This window comes from Oncorhynchus nerka, linkage group LG23 (assembly GCF_034236695.1).
Source record: "Oncorhynchus nerka isolate Pitt River linkage group LG23, Oner_Uvic_2.0, whole genome shotgun sequence".
Classification (NCBI taxonomy): domain Eukaryota; kingdom Metazoa; phylum Chordata; class Actinopteri; order Salmoniformes; family Salmonidae; genus Oncorhynchus; species Oncorhynchus nerka.
Genome location: NC_088418.1, coordinates 44,044,152 through 44,058,390, shown reverse-complemented (window position 1 = coordinate 44,058,390; position 14,239 = coordinate 44,044,152).

Sequence of the window (14,239 nt, the reverse complement as noted above, 5' to 3'; positions counted from 1 at the left end):
AGTGGGTTGATATGAACAAATTGGTGTTGAACATTTCTAAAACTAAGTGTATTGTATTTGGTTCAAGATATATGCTTGCTGATGATCCCCAATTGAATTTGTCGATGAATTGAACATATGTAAGTGAAAAAACAAAACTACCAGGCGTCATGTTGGACGCAACTTTATCATGGTCAGAACACATAGATAATATTGTTATTAAGACGGGCAAGGGAATTGCTGTTACAAGAAAATGTTCAGAGTATGTAACATCTAGCACACTGAATCAGGTGATTCAATCCCTGGTCCTATCACACTTAGAGTACTGTCCGGCTATATGGTTATCTGCAGCAAAGAAAGATATAGAAAAGCTCCAAATGGCTCAAAATAGGGCTGGTAGATTAGCTCTTCATTGCTCTAACCGTATGAATATCATCCAAATGCATCAGAATCTCTCATGGCTTCACGTTAAAAACAAAGTCCTATCTAGTCTTCTGATTTTCTTTAGGAACGTTATATTTTAAAAATTTTAAAAATTTTAAAAATTCAGTCCAGTTAGTACATACTAGCAGCACGCATAACCACCAAATCAGACAGGCAAATTAAGGGCAGCTAAAACAACCCAAGCCAAGGACAAATTGCCTTAAATCTACAGTTTTATATAGAGCCATAGCTGAATGGAACTCTTTACCCATCCATATTTCTCAGGCAAAGAGTAAATCCACCTTCAAGAAAAAAACAAAAGAACTTCTAATGTGATAGACCATAAGACTGGACAGGAAATAGAAAGCATCAACTGAATGTTAAATGTGTTTCCTGTCAGGTATTTTAATTATCTGTATTGTATACTTGTTGAATGTTTGTGAAGTCTTGATTGTGGTTGTTTGTAATGTCTTGTTAATTGGTGTTGGATCCCGCTAATTGGTGTTGGATTTCTTATAAGCTTCCCGCTCCTTGAAAGCGGCAGCTCTACCTTTTAGCTCAGTGTGAATGCTGCCTGTAATCCATTTGTGGTTGAATCTGTGTTTGAAAGGGACCTTACAGATCATTTTATGTGTCGGGTACAGAGATGAATGAGGTTGTCGTTAAAAAATCATAAAAATAAAAAACAGTAATGAGTCCATGCAACTTATTACGTGACTTGTTGAGCACATTTTTATTCCTGAACATATTCCGGCTTGCAAAGGGGTCAAATACTTTTTTAATATATTTTTTTAATCCTCTTTTTCATGGTATCCAATTGTTTTTAGTAGCTACTATCTTGTCTCATCGCTACAACTCCCGTACGGCCCCGGGAGAGACGAAGGTTGAAAGTCACGCGTCCTCCGATACACAACCCAACCAAGCCACACTGCTTCTTAACACAGCGTGCATCCAACCTTGGAAGCCAGCCGCACCAATGTGCCGGAGGAAACACAGTGCACCTGGCAACCTTGGTTAGCATGCACTGCGCCCGGCCCGCCACAGGAGTCGCTGGTGCACGATGAGACAAGGACATCCCTACCGGCCAACCCCTCCCTAACCCGGACGACGCTAGGCCAATTGTGCGTCGCCCCACGGACCTCCCGGTTGCAGCCGGTTACGACAGAGCCTCGGCGCGAACCCAGAGTCTCTGATGGCACAGCTGGCGCTGCAGTACAGCGCCCTTAACCACTGCGCCACCCGGGAGACCCTTGGGGGTCGAATACTTATTGACTAATGTCATAAAATAAACATTAACATAATTCCACTTGACATTATGGACAGAGCCAAAAAAACTAAATTTAATCCATTTTCAACTCTGCAACACAACCAAATGTAACACAACAAAATGTGGAAAAGGTCCAGGGGGGTGAAAACTTTCTGAAGGCAACTTCACAGATCCATTCAGATTCAGTTTTCTAAATTCAGATTCAAAACCAGAGACAACATTGTGGTACTTTGCCAGCCAGGAAAGGTAGAGGAGAACAGAAAGAATCAAACGCTCTCTGTGGTCAACAGATGCTTCTGGTGGTTTCTGTAGCCAATGTGGCATGTTGAATTAATTTTCTTCCTATAAATGTGGCTCTAGCACTTGAACTGTTTTGGCTATGATGATCACAGGCAGCGCAGGACATGCAGGACATGTTAGAAGGGGGGTGTCACAAAAACCGCAACTTGGCCCCCACAAGTAATTAGCCACGTCATTGCCCTTCTAAGGATAGCAATTTCAATACCTATTTATTCTTGCTGACTGTGTTAGCTCACTTAGCCAAAGCCCATAGGCATGAGTTCAGGAAGCTAACACAAGTCTTCAAGTCTCGAGCAAGTTTACTCGTCGAACCACCTCAGTTACATTTCACCCCCTTTGACCTCATACTCAGAGATCACGGTACCAACATAACTGACTGGGTTTGAAATCATGCCCACTGCACAACAACACGTTCTATGGCAAAGAGAAGCAGGAGGATCCGTGCACCCCTTTTAATGACAGTGCAACAAAGGTGGCTTAGTGATCCATGCATGGGATGAGCAATCTTGCCTAAGAGCTGAAGACGTGTTCGTTTGACTGAGGAGGTTCTAAGCCAGGTCTCCTGTGCACCAGACAATGTCTCAGGCAAGTCACTCATCACTTACAGGATTAAATATGAAACCTTTAAACCTCTCACTAAATACTGTAAGTTATACCAAAATGGTTCTCCAGCAGATTATTAAGAAAGGCTTATCCTTTGTTCTAAAATGGCCTTTGTGCCTTTCAACAGATAACAACCTCTCATTTCTGACTAATTGAACATTCAACAAGCCATGCAAAGCTGGTTTTATCCTCCAGAAAAGATAGAACAGATATTACAACAAATGTTATGGTTGAACTCAAATATACTGATTCATAAAAAAAAAAAAGCATCCTTTATGGAAAAATGATCCTTTTTAAAATGATATTTATTAATGATATTATGAATAGAAACGGAGGAGTTATGTCGCATATGCAGCTCTCGAAAATATATGGGAATATCTGCTCAATCCAAATGTACAACCAACTGACTGCAGAATTACCACAAAAAATGGAGGAGGCAAGTGGAAAAAGGAGAAGGTAGGGAACTTGTTTGTACCGATTCCATGGCACATGGTTGATGAACAGGTACACAAAACAGCACTTGATTCAACACTTAAGAGTTTTATTATTATTATATCAAATTCTTGCCACCAACAGAATGCTAGAGTTGAAGTCGGAAGTTGACATACACTTAGGTTGGAGTCATTAAAACTCATTTCTCAACCACTCCACAAATTTCTTGTTAAAAAATTACAACCTTTACTCATCACGCGAGCGTGGTGACCGAACCACCTGTGTTACACTTCACCCCCCTTTGACCTCCTCTTTGAAGAGACCGCTGGAGACCGCAGGACCAAAGCCTCAGCTTTATCTCAGCAGGCTAACAAAGTCTTAACCCAGTAAATCACATACTACCCTTATGAGTACCCTTGTCGGAGACTTGAACGTGTCTAAAATGGCTTGGGGACACATCCAAGGGAGAGGGGGAGGGAGGGAGGGAGAGAGAGGGAGAGGGGGAGGGAGGGAGGAGGGAGAGGGAGGGAGAGGGGGAGGGAGGGAGGGAGCGAGGGAGGGAGGGATGAGGGAGAGGGAGGGAGAGGGGGAGGGGGAGGGGAGGGAGAGGGAGGGAGAGGGAGGGAGAGGGAGGAGGGATGAGAGAGAGGGGGAGGGAGGGGGAGGGATGGAGGGAAAGAGAGGGAGGGAGAGGGGGAGGGAGGGGGAGGGAGGGAGGGATGGAGGGAGAGGGAGGGAGGGAGGGAGGGAAGGGGAGGGAGGGAGAGAGAGGGAGGGAGGGGGAGGGATGGAGGGAGAGGGAGGGAGGGAGGGGGAGGGAGGGAGAGAGAGGGAGGGAGGGATGGATGGAGGGAGAGAGCGGGAGGGAGAGGGGGTGGGAGGGGGAGGGAGAGGGAGGGGGAGGGGGAGAGAGGGAGGAGGGATGAGGGAGGGAGAGGGCGAAGGAGGGGGAGGGAGAGGGAGGGAGAGGCAGGGAGGGAGGAGGGAGGGAGGGAGAGGGGGAGGGAGGGGGAGAGAGAGAGGGGGGGGAGGGAGGGAGAGAGGGAGGGATGGAGGGAGAGAGAGAGAGGCAGGGAGGGTGGAGGGATGGATGGAGAGAGAGGGGGAGGGAGGCAAGGGAGGGAGGGGAGAGAGGGGGAAAATTACAACCTTTACTCATCACGCGAGCGTGGTGACCGAACCACCTGTGTTACACTTCACCCCCTTGACCTCCTCTTTGAAGAGACCGCTGGAGAACCGCAGGACCAAAGCCTCAGCTTTATCTCAGCAGGCTAACAAAGTCTTAACCCAGTAAATCACATACTACCCTTATGAGTACCCTTGTCGGAGACTTGAACGTGTCTAAAATGGCTTGGGGACACATCCAAGGGAGAGGGGGAGGGAGGGAGGGAGGGAGGGAGGGAGGGAGAGAGAGGGAGAGGGGGAGGGAGGGAGGAGGGAGAGGGAGGGAGAGGGGGAGGGAGGGATGGAGGGAGAGAGCGGGAGGGAGAGGGGGTGGGAGGGGGAGGGAGAGGGAGGGTGAGGGGGAGAGAGGGAGGAGGGATGAGGGAGGGAGAGGGGCGAGGGAGGGGAGGGAGAGGGAGGGAGAGGCAGGGAGAGGGGGAGAGAGGGAGGAGGGATGGAGGGAGAGGGAGGGAGAGGGGGATGGAGGGAGGGAGGGAGGGAGAGGAGGGAGGGAGGGAGGAGGGAGGGAGGGAGAGGGGGAGGGAGGGGGAGAGAGAAAGGGGGAGGGAGGGAGAGAGGGGGGATAGAGGGAAAGAGAGAGAGGGCAGGGAGGGTGGAGGGATGGATGGAGAGAGAGGGGGAGGGAGGCAAGGGAGGGAGGGGGAGAGAGGGGGAGGGAGGGAGGGAGGGAGGAGAGGGAGGGATGGGGAGGGATGAGGAGGGAGAGGGGAAGGAGGGGGGGAGTGATGGAGGGAGAGAGAGGCAGGGAGGGAGGAGGGAGGGGTTGGGGGGGAGGAAGGGAGGGAGAGAGAGAGATTCTCTGTCTTGTTCTGTAAGTTGGACTTCTTACAGTACAGATCTTACACACCCTGCTATTAGTGAAGACCTTCTGTTGTAGGATCTTGTTTTTGTATAGTTGCCTTGTGCACTGCAATACTGCACGTGTGTTATAGCCTTTGTTGTTTTTGTTGTAAGTTTCACTATTAAAGAATGTGGAACTCTACGCACGCTGCGCCTTGGTCCTATCCTTTCAACAAACGGAACACGTGATTTTTGAATGACTAACCCTTCCTCTGTCCCCCACACATACAACATCTGTAAGGTCTCTCAGTCAGGTATTGAATTTCAAGCACAGATTTGATTCAAAAGACCAGGGTGCCTCATAAAGAAGGGTGATTGGTAGATGGTTAACAATAATAAATCAGACATTAAATATCTCTTTAAGCATGGTCAAGTTAATAATTGAGTATTAACCCACCCAGACACATCAAAGATACAGTTGTACTTCAGAACTGAACTGCAGGACAGAAATGAAAGTGCTCAGGGATGTTACCATGAAGCCATTGCTGATTTTACAGCTACAGAGTTCAATGATGGGATAAAACGGACGATGCATAAACAGCATGGTACAATAATGACCTAAATGACAGCAGAGTGAAAATAAGAACACAAATATACAGATAAAACATTCCACACCTTGCAACAAGGCAATAAAGTTGTTTGGTTGGATGTGGCACAACCAATTACTAAGTGTAAAGGGGCCATTACCTTCTTCACACAGGGGAATTGGGTGAGCATAACTTTGTAGATTAAATCAATTAAATAAGTATTTGTTATTTGTAAACTCAGGTCCCCTTGATCTAATATTCGGTTTTAGTTGAAGATAAGATAACATTCAGTCACAAAAAATAGAGAAAAACAGAAAAGGGGGCAAGTACTTTTTCACAGCACTATAGGTCATACACCTACTTGAGAAATTCTTAATGAAAGAGTATTGTAATTACATGGGCGTTCTCCCTAACCGGTGAAACATTATCTTATTCTCATGACCAGGAAGGAGGAAGAAATTGTGCCTGTTTTGCATACACATAAGGAAGCATCGGCTTTCTTTACGGAAGGTAGTGCACTATCTAAGGAATAGAGTGCCATTTCAGTGGGTTTCAAGGCTTCAAGGTGCAATTGGGGGGAGGGGTTCTGGCAGTTGTAGAAACAGTACAGTAGGTGTCCTGGGGGGCAGGCAGTGTGCACCCAATGTTGCGTTCAGTTTAGCGTACCACCCTCTGTAGTGCCTTGCGGTCAGCGACGGGGCAGTTGCCATACCAGGCTGTGATATACTCTCGATGTATACTCTCGATGTATACTCTCGATGGTGCACCTGTAGAACAGGGCCCTCTTGGACAGGCCAAATTTCTTCAGCCTCTCCTGAGGTTAAAGAGTTGCTGTCGTTCCTTCTTCAGTATGGTGTCCGTGTGGTTTGACCATTTCAGCTTGAACTTGAAGTTCAGGAGGAAGCGTGTGGTTCCTCCTGAAGTCTACAATCAACTCCTTTGTTTTTGCCAACATTGAGGGAGAGGTTGTTTACGTGGCACCACACTGTCAGAGTGCCTACCTCCTCCCTGTAGGCCATCTCGTCGTTCTTGGTAAATCAGGCCTACTATTGTCATGTCGTCCACGAACTTGATGATGGAGTTCGAACTGTTTGGGAATAAAGCGGGTACAGGAGGGAACTGAGCATGCACGCTTATGGGGCCCCCGTGTTGAGGATCAGTTGTCTAGCATCACCACCTGGGGGCGGCTCGTCAGGAAGGCCAGGACCCAGTTGCGTAGGGAGGAGTTCAGTCCCAGGGCTGTGAGCATTGTGGTGAGGCTTAGAGGGCACTATGGTATTAAAGGCCGAGCTGTAGTCGATGAACAGCAACCTCACATAGGCATTTCTCTTGTTCAGATGGGTGAGGGAAGTGTGCAGTGCCATGGCAATCACGTCGTCCGGTAGCAGGGCGGTAGGGGAATTGGAGAGGGTTGAGTGTGTCGGGGAGGGAGGAGGTGATGTAGCCTTTGACTAGCCTCTCTAAACACTTCATGATGACAGAAGTGAGGGCTACGGGTCGGTAGTCATTCAGTTAAGTTACCTTCCCTTTCTTGGGCACGGGGATGACAGTGGACATCTTGGGCACGGGGATGACAGAGAACATCTTGGGCACAGGGATGACAGTGGACATCTTGGGCACGGGGATGACAGTGGACATCTTGGGCACGGGGATGACAGAGAACATCTTGGGCACGGAGATGACAGTGGACATCTTGGGCACGGGGATGACAGTGGACATCTTGGGCACGGGGATGACAGTGGACATCTTGGGCACGGGGATGACAGTGGACATCTTGGGCACGGGGATGACAGTGGACATCTTGGGCACGGGGATGACAGTGGACACCTGGAAGCAGTTGGGGATAACAGCCTGAGCTAGAGAGATTGAAAATGTCCGAAAACTCAACAGCTAGCTGGTCTATACACGTGGCTCGAGGTGTCGTCTGGGCCGGCAGCCTTGCGAGGGTTAACACGTTTGAATGACTTACATACATCGTCTGTGGAGGCCATAAGCAAGTAGCCCTCGTTGTCCTCAGGGGCTCTCCCTTGGCAGCTCAGAATTGTTTTGCACGAAGTGTGAGAAGAAGGTGTTTAGCTCGTCCGGTAGGGCGGCATTAGCTTCCGAGACGTGACTGGATTTCCTTTTTGTAATCAGTGATCGTTAGAAACCTGCCAGATACTCCCGCTCAATCGCTCCGTCGCTTTGTCCCTGTACTGTACTTGTGTCTCACCATCTTGATCGATCTGCATAGGTTGTATTTGTACTGTTTAACCATACAATTGTCCCCCGGTCACCTTGCTGTGTGTATGAGCAGCGTCTTTCTCCTTCAGTCTCCCGACAAGGCTGCCATCAATCCACTGTTTTTGATTTGAATGAGTTTTTGAAAGACACTATCGTTATCACATCATCTATGCATTTTTTTTTAATGAATGCGGTGACTGAGTCAACGTATTCATTGATGTTATCCCTAGAGGCTACCCAAAACATATTCCAGTCTATGTGATCAAAACAGTCTTGGAGTATGGACCAGTGTTGTACAGACCAGACCACCGGAACAGATTTGCTGAACGGAGGACGGGAGATGGCCTTACACCACCCGTGTCGAAAAGGCATGTAGCAGTGGTCCAGCGTCAAATCTCTGCGAGTTGGACAGTTAATGTGTTGATAGTGTGCAGTTTGTTCAGGGTCCAATGAAGATTTTGATACATTTTGGTGTCGGCTTGGAGTGGGATGTACACAGCCGTGGCGATAATCCCTGAGAACTCTCTCGGAAGGTAAAAAGGGCCAACACTCGAAGTAAAACAGAGATTGGCTATTTCTTAATAGATATCAGTGCTTAACACTTAGTACTAATAGTTGGCCTAAATAGACATTACGGTAATACACTGAGCGTACAAAACATTAGGAACACCTGCTCTTTCCATGACATAGCCTGACCAGGTGAATCCCGGTGAAAGCTATGATCCCTTATTGAGGTCACTTGTTAAATACAGTGTAGATGAAGGGGAGGAGACAGGTTAAAGAAGGATTTTTAAACCTTGAGACAATTGAGACATGGATTGTGTGTGTGTGCCATTCAGAGATAGAACAGGCAAGAAAAAAGATTTAAGTGCCTTTGAACGGGGTATGACAGTAGGTGCCAGGCGCACCGGTTTGTGTCAAGAACTGAAACGCTGCTGGGGTTCGCGCTCAACAGTTTCCGATGTGTATCAAGAATGTCCCACCACCCAAAGGACATCCAGCCAACTTGACAAAACTGTGGGAAGCACTGGAGTCAACATGGGTGGAGGGGGGTGAAACTCAATATTAGGAAGGTGTTCCCAATGTTTGGTATACTCTGTGTATACAGTGTTAATCTTTCAACTCTGATATTTCATAATCAATGACCCAAAGCACCTACAGTTTACCTAATGTACTTCTGCACGTTTGTCATTGTTCCACATCCTCACCACATCCCTGTTCACAAACAAAAGGAGAAACTTTAGCCTACTTACGTAATACATTGGAAGGATTCTTAATCACATTGTCCTCTCCTCTTCCCTTCTGCCAAACGAAGGGAGAAAACTATTACATCTTATGGTACAAATGAGACTAGGTGGGAAATTTGACGCCTACTTGGACTTAATAGTTAGTAAGTGAAGAAATGACTTTTGAATCTTTGGAATGTGCAGATATTGTATTCAAGTGTCATTTCAAATGACAGATTATATTGTAGTTTACACAACATTCTTTTATCACAAAATCACATTGTTTGGTCACGTAATGGGACTTTATTAGCCCACTGTATTCAAAGCATCAATAGTTCATCGGTCAATGAAAGATGAAATAGTTGAAAGATTGTGCTGATTATAGTTAATCATCCCATTATAGAGGATAGTAACATCAATAAGGATCTGTTGAGATATTATACACAGCAGGATGCTTTTCTGCTTTTTCCCTAGAAGATGAGGCACTGTATAGGAACATCATGGGACTGTAGGTACCTGATCCATTTGTTGTGGGGGCTCTCTGAAATGGATAAAAAAATTAAAAACGTCAACACATGCATGACAGATGAAAGAACACTTTTCATCAGGTTGGCATTTATTGGGAAGACTCATGTACTGGAGGCAGCCCTGCAGGATAGTCACTAGCTGACAGCCACAAAGTCATAAAATCTGATTTCAAACCTAACTCTAACCTTAAAAGCACTGCTAACCTTATGCCCAATCCTAACATTAAATGGTTTTCATTCATTTTTACTACGTACACTACCGGTCAACAGTTTTAGAACACCTGCTCATTCAAAGGTATTTTTATATATTTTTTAATTATTTTCAACATTGTAGATTGTATATAGAAGACAGCCCTATTTGGTAAAAGACCTAGTCCATATTATGACAAAAACAGCGCCGATAAGCTAAGAGAAATGTCAGTCCATCATTACTTTAAGACGTGAAGGTCAGTCAATACAGAACATTTCAAGAACTTTGAAAGTTTGTTGAAGTGCAATCGCAAAAACCATCAAGCGATATGATGAAACTGGCTCTCATGAGGACCGCCACAGGAATGGAATACCCAGAGTTATCTTTGCTGCAGGGGATAAGTTCAGTAGAGTTAACTGCACCTCAGAAATTGCAGCCCAAATAAATACTTCACAGAGTTCAAGTAACAGACACATCTCAACATCAGCTGTTCAGAGGAGACTGCATGAATCAGGCCTTCATGGTCGAATTGCTGCAAGAAAACCATTACTAAAGGACACCAATAAGAGGAAGAGACTTGCTTTGGCCAAGAAACACGAGCAATGGACATTAGACCAGTGGAAATTAGTCCTTTGGTCTGGAGTCCAAATAGGAGATTTTTGGTTCCAACCACTGTGTCTTTGTGAGATGTGGTGTGGGTAAACGTATGATATCTGCATGTGTATTTCCCAGCGTAAAGCATGGAGGAGGAGGTGTATTGGTGGAGGAGGAGGTGTTGGGGTGTTTTGCTGGTTGGTGATTTATTTAGAATTCAAGGCATACTTAACCAGCATGGCTATCACAGCATTCTGCAATGATACGCCATCCCATCTGGTTTGCGTTTAGTGGGACTGTTGTTTGTTTTTCAACAGGACAATGACCCAACACACCTCCTGGCTGTGTAAGGGCTATTTTTACCAATAAAGAGAGTGATAGAGTGCTGTATCAGATGACCTGGCCTCCACAATCCCCTGACCTCAACCAAATTGAGAAAGTTTGGGATGAGTGGGCCCATAGAATTAAGGAAAAGCAGCCAGCAAGTGCTCAGCATTTGTGGGAACTCCTTCACGAAGGTTGGAAAAGCATTCCAGGTGAAGCTGGTTGAGAGAATGCCAAGAGTGTACAAAGCTGTCATGAAAGCAAAGGGTGGCTATTTGAAGATTTTCAAGTATAAAATACATTGTGATTTGTTTAACACTTTTTTGGTTACTACATGATTCCATATGTGTTATTTCATAGTTTTGATGTCTTCACTATTATTCTACAATGTAGAAAATAGTAAAAATAAAGAGAAATCCTTGAATGTGTAGCTGTGTTCAAACTTTTGACTGGTACTCTGTATATAGACAATTTTAACTTTGGACTGCCTACAGGACAAGATTCATCCAATAAACGTCAACCTGACAGTTTAAGGGAGATGTGAGAGGACCACCTGCTGAAAGTGCAAATCCCCCCCCCCCCCTTCAGTAGTGTATATGACAAGACCTGTGTGTGTGTACATGTAGCCAATCATAAAATACCTACTGCGTACACTAGAGACACATACTGTAGGGTGTGAACGTAAATTCAATCTGGAGTGCCAGAGTGCGCTCTGAGTGCTCTCTGGGCATTCGAAAATTCAGAGCTTTGTCAGATTGTCCATTCATAAATTTAGAGCGTTTTGCTCTCGGAGCGTTCGGAGCGCACATTGGATGCTCTGGTCGAAGAGTAGGGTTGATCCGAGTGCTCTGGCCTCACAACGGCAGTCAAGCACCCAAGCTAACTAGCTAACTTGCTGGCTACTTCCAGATACAAATGAGAGACATCCCGATGGGGTTTGTGGTGATTGTATGGAGATTGTGACTTAAATGGCGTCCCTTGACAAGGCAAGAACAAGATGTATGTCAGGAGAAGTGCAGTATTATCATAAGGAGATGCATACTTGGAATACGGAGGAGAAATGGAGGGAAAAAGAGAGGCAGAGGAGGTCTAAGAGAGAGAGGGAAGAATATGGTGAGCTTGAGCCGGTTATAAAGGGTGGGAAAAAGGGAGATGGTTTGTTAAAGAAGAACAGTAGAAAGTGTAAGCAGAGTGAGATGAAGACAGGAGGAGAAATGGAAGTGAATGAGGGAGAAGTATCAGAGGTGGTCAGTGTGGTGAAGTTCTCGGAGCCCGAGGCTTGCAACAAGGTCAGGATAAAGATGAGTCTGTGACAGTAGGAGTGAAGTTTTTGGAAAAAGTGGACCCTTGCCTTTTGGCTGATCCATTTGTGGTTTCAGGGTGGGTGAAAACAGAGTTGGGTACTGTGGAATCGGTCAGGATAACCAGAAGTGGTCTTGTAATAATTGTTTGTGTTTGTGCTGGTCAGAGGGAGAAGGCACTTGGCGTTAAACGAATGGGGGGGGGCAAGTCATTTGAATTGTTTCGCTCTCAAGATTAGGGTGCCATTGAAAGGAGTGATTACTGGGGTAGTGGTAAATGTGAAAGCTGACCAACTGAAGGGGAAGATTCCCGGTGTTTGTGATGCTCGTCGTTTGGTGAGAGAGGGGTGAAACAGAAGAGTCATTTCCTGTACTTTTGAGTTTTGATGTTGAGTCTTTGCCCGACAAAATGATGTTAGGATATATAAGTTATCCTGTACAAGCTTTTGTGGCGAATACATTACATTGTTACAGGTGTCAAGCTTATGGGCACGAGGCAGCAGTGTGTAGGAGGGAGATTCCTAGGTGTGAGAAGGTTGCAGAAGGGCAGGTTGAGGTTTCCAGAGTTAGAGTGGTGCATAAGTTGTTCAAATGCTGAGGCAGTGAAGAAAGTAGAGGAAGATGGGCCAAGGGGGAGGGATCCTGAGAGAAGTGGCGTGAGTTTGGGGTCAAATTGATCAGAAGTACAGTGTAGACATTGTTAATGTTGTAAATGACCTTTGTACCTGGAAACAGATTTTTTTATGGAATATGTACATAGGCGTACAGAGGCCCATTGTCAGCAACCACCACTCCTGTGTTCCAATAGCACGTCGTGTTAGCTAATCCAAGTTGATCAGTTTAAAAAGCGAATTGATCATTAAAAAAACCTTTTGCAATTATGTGAGCACAGCTGAAAAATGTTGTCCTGATTAAAGAAGCAATAAAACTGGCCTTCTTGTCACGTTTTGACCTTTATTTCCTTTGTTTTGTCGTTATTTAGTATGGTCAGGGCGTGAGTTGAGGTAGGCAGTCTATGTTTGTTTTTCTATGATTTGGGGATTTCTATGTTTTGGCCTAGTATGGTTCTCAATCAGAGGCAGGTGTCATTAGTTGTCTGATTGAGAATCCTACTTAGGTAGCCTGGGTTTCACTGTTTGTTTGTGGGTGATTGTCTATGTTAGTTGCTTGTGTCAGCACAGTTCTCATTATAGCTTCACGGTCGTTTATTGGTTTGTATAGTTTGTATTCAGTGTTCAGTGCTTTCTTTAATTTAAAAAATCATCATGAACACATACCACGCTGCATTTTGGTCCGTTCCTTATGATGATCGTGACACTTCTTTAGACTAGTTGAGTATCTGGAGCATCAGCATTTGTGGGTTCGATTACAGGCTCAAAATGGCTAGAAACAAAGTCCTTTCTTCTGAAACTCATCAGTCTATTCTTGTTCTGAGAAATAAAGTTATTTCCATGTGAGAAATTGCCAAGAAACTGAAGATCTCGTACAACGCTGTGTACTACTCCCTTCACAGGACAGCACAAACTTGCTCTAACCAGAATAGGAGTGGGAGGCCCCGCTGCACAACTGAGCAAGAGGACAAGTACATTAGAGTGTCTAGTTTGACAAACAGACACCTCACAATTCATCAACTGGCAGCTTTATTACATAGTACCCGCAAAACACCAGTCTCAACGTCAACAGTGAAGAGGTGACTCCAGGATGCTGGCCTTCTAGGCAGAGTTGCAAAGAAAAATACATATCTCAGACGGGCCAATAAAAAGAAAGATTAAGATGGGCAAAAGAACACAGACACTGGACAGAGGAACTCTGCCTAGAAGGCCAGAACCCCGGAGTCGTCTCTTCACTGTTGACGTTTGAAGGAAGTCTGAAGGAAGTATGCTTTGAATTGATTTCCCTCAGTCATTGGGTGCATTTCTTTTGTCACACTCTCTTCTAACAAGTCCTTGTGAGTACCAGGGAGGGAAAACAGAAGGTGTTAGACTGGTAGCTTTCAGGAATGGGGTCGTAATATTCTGTAACTTAAACCGTTGAAAACTGAAATAATTTGTGCCACATAAATATTAGCCAGGAAGAGTTCAATATTGATCCACTATATTGACGCTTACACAAAATTACAAATTTACGATCAAAAGGGGGGGGACAGAGTTGTTTCAAATGACAGGGCATATACCCACCACTTGCATACAGTAAACCACTCTACACTGTAACAAGCACTTCAATTCATATAATTGAAATATTGAGGTTTGCCCTGAAGAGGGCAGAACATCATCACATTTGCTGAGGAGAAAAGCAAAT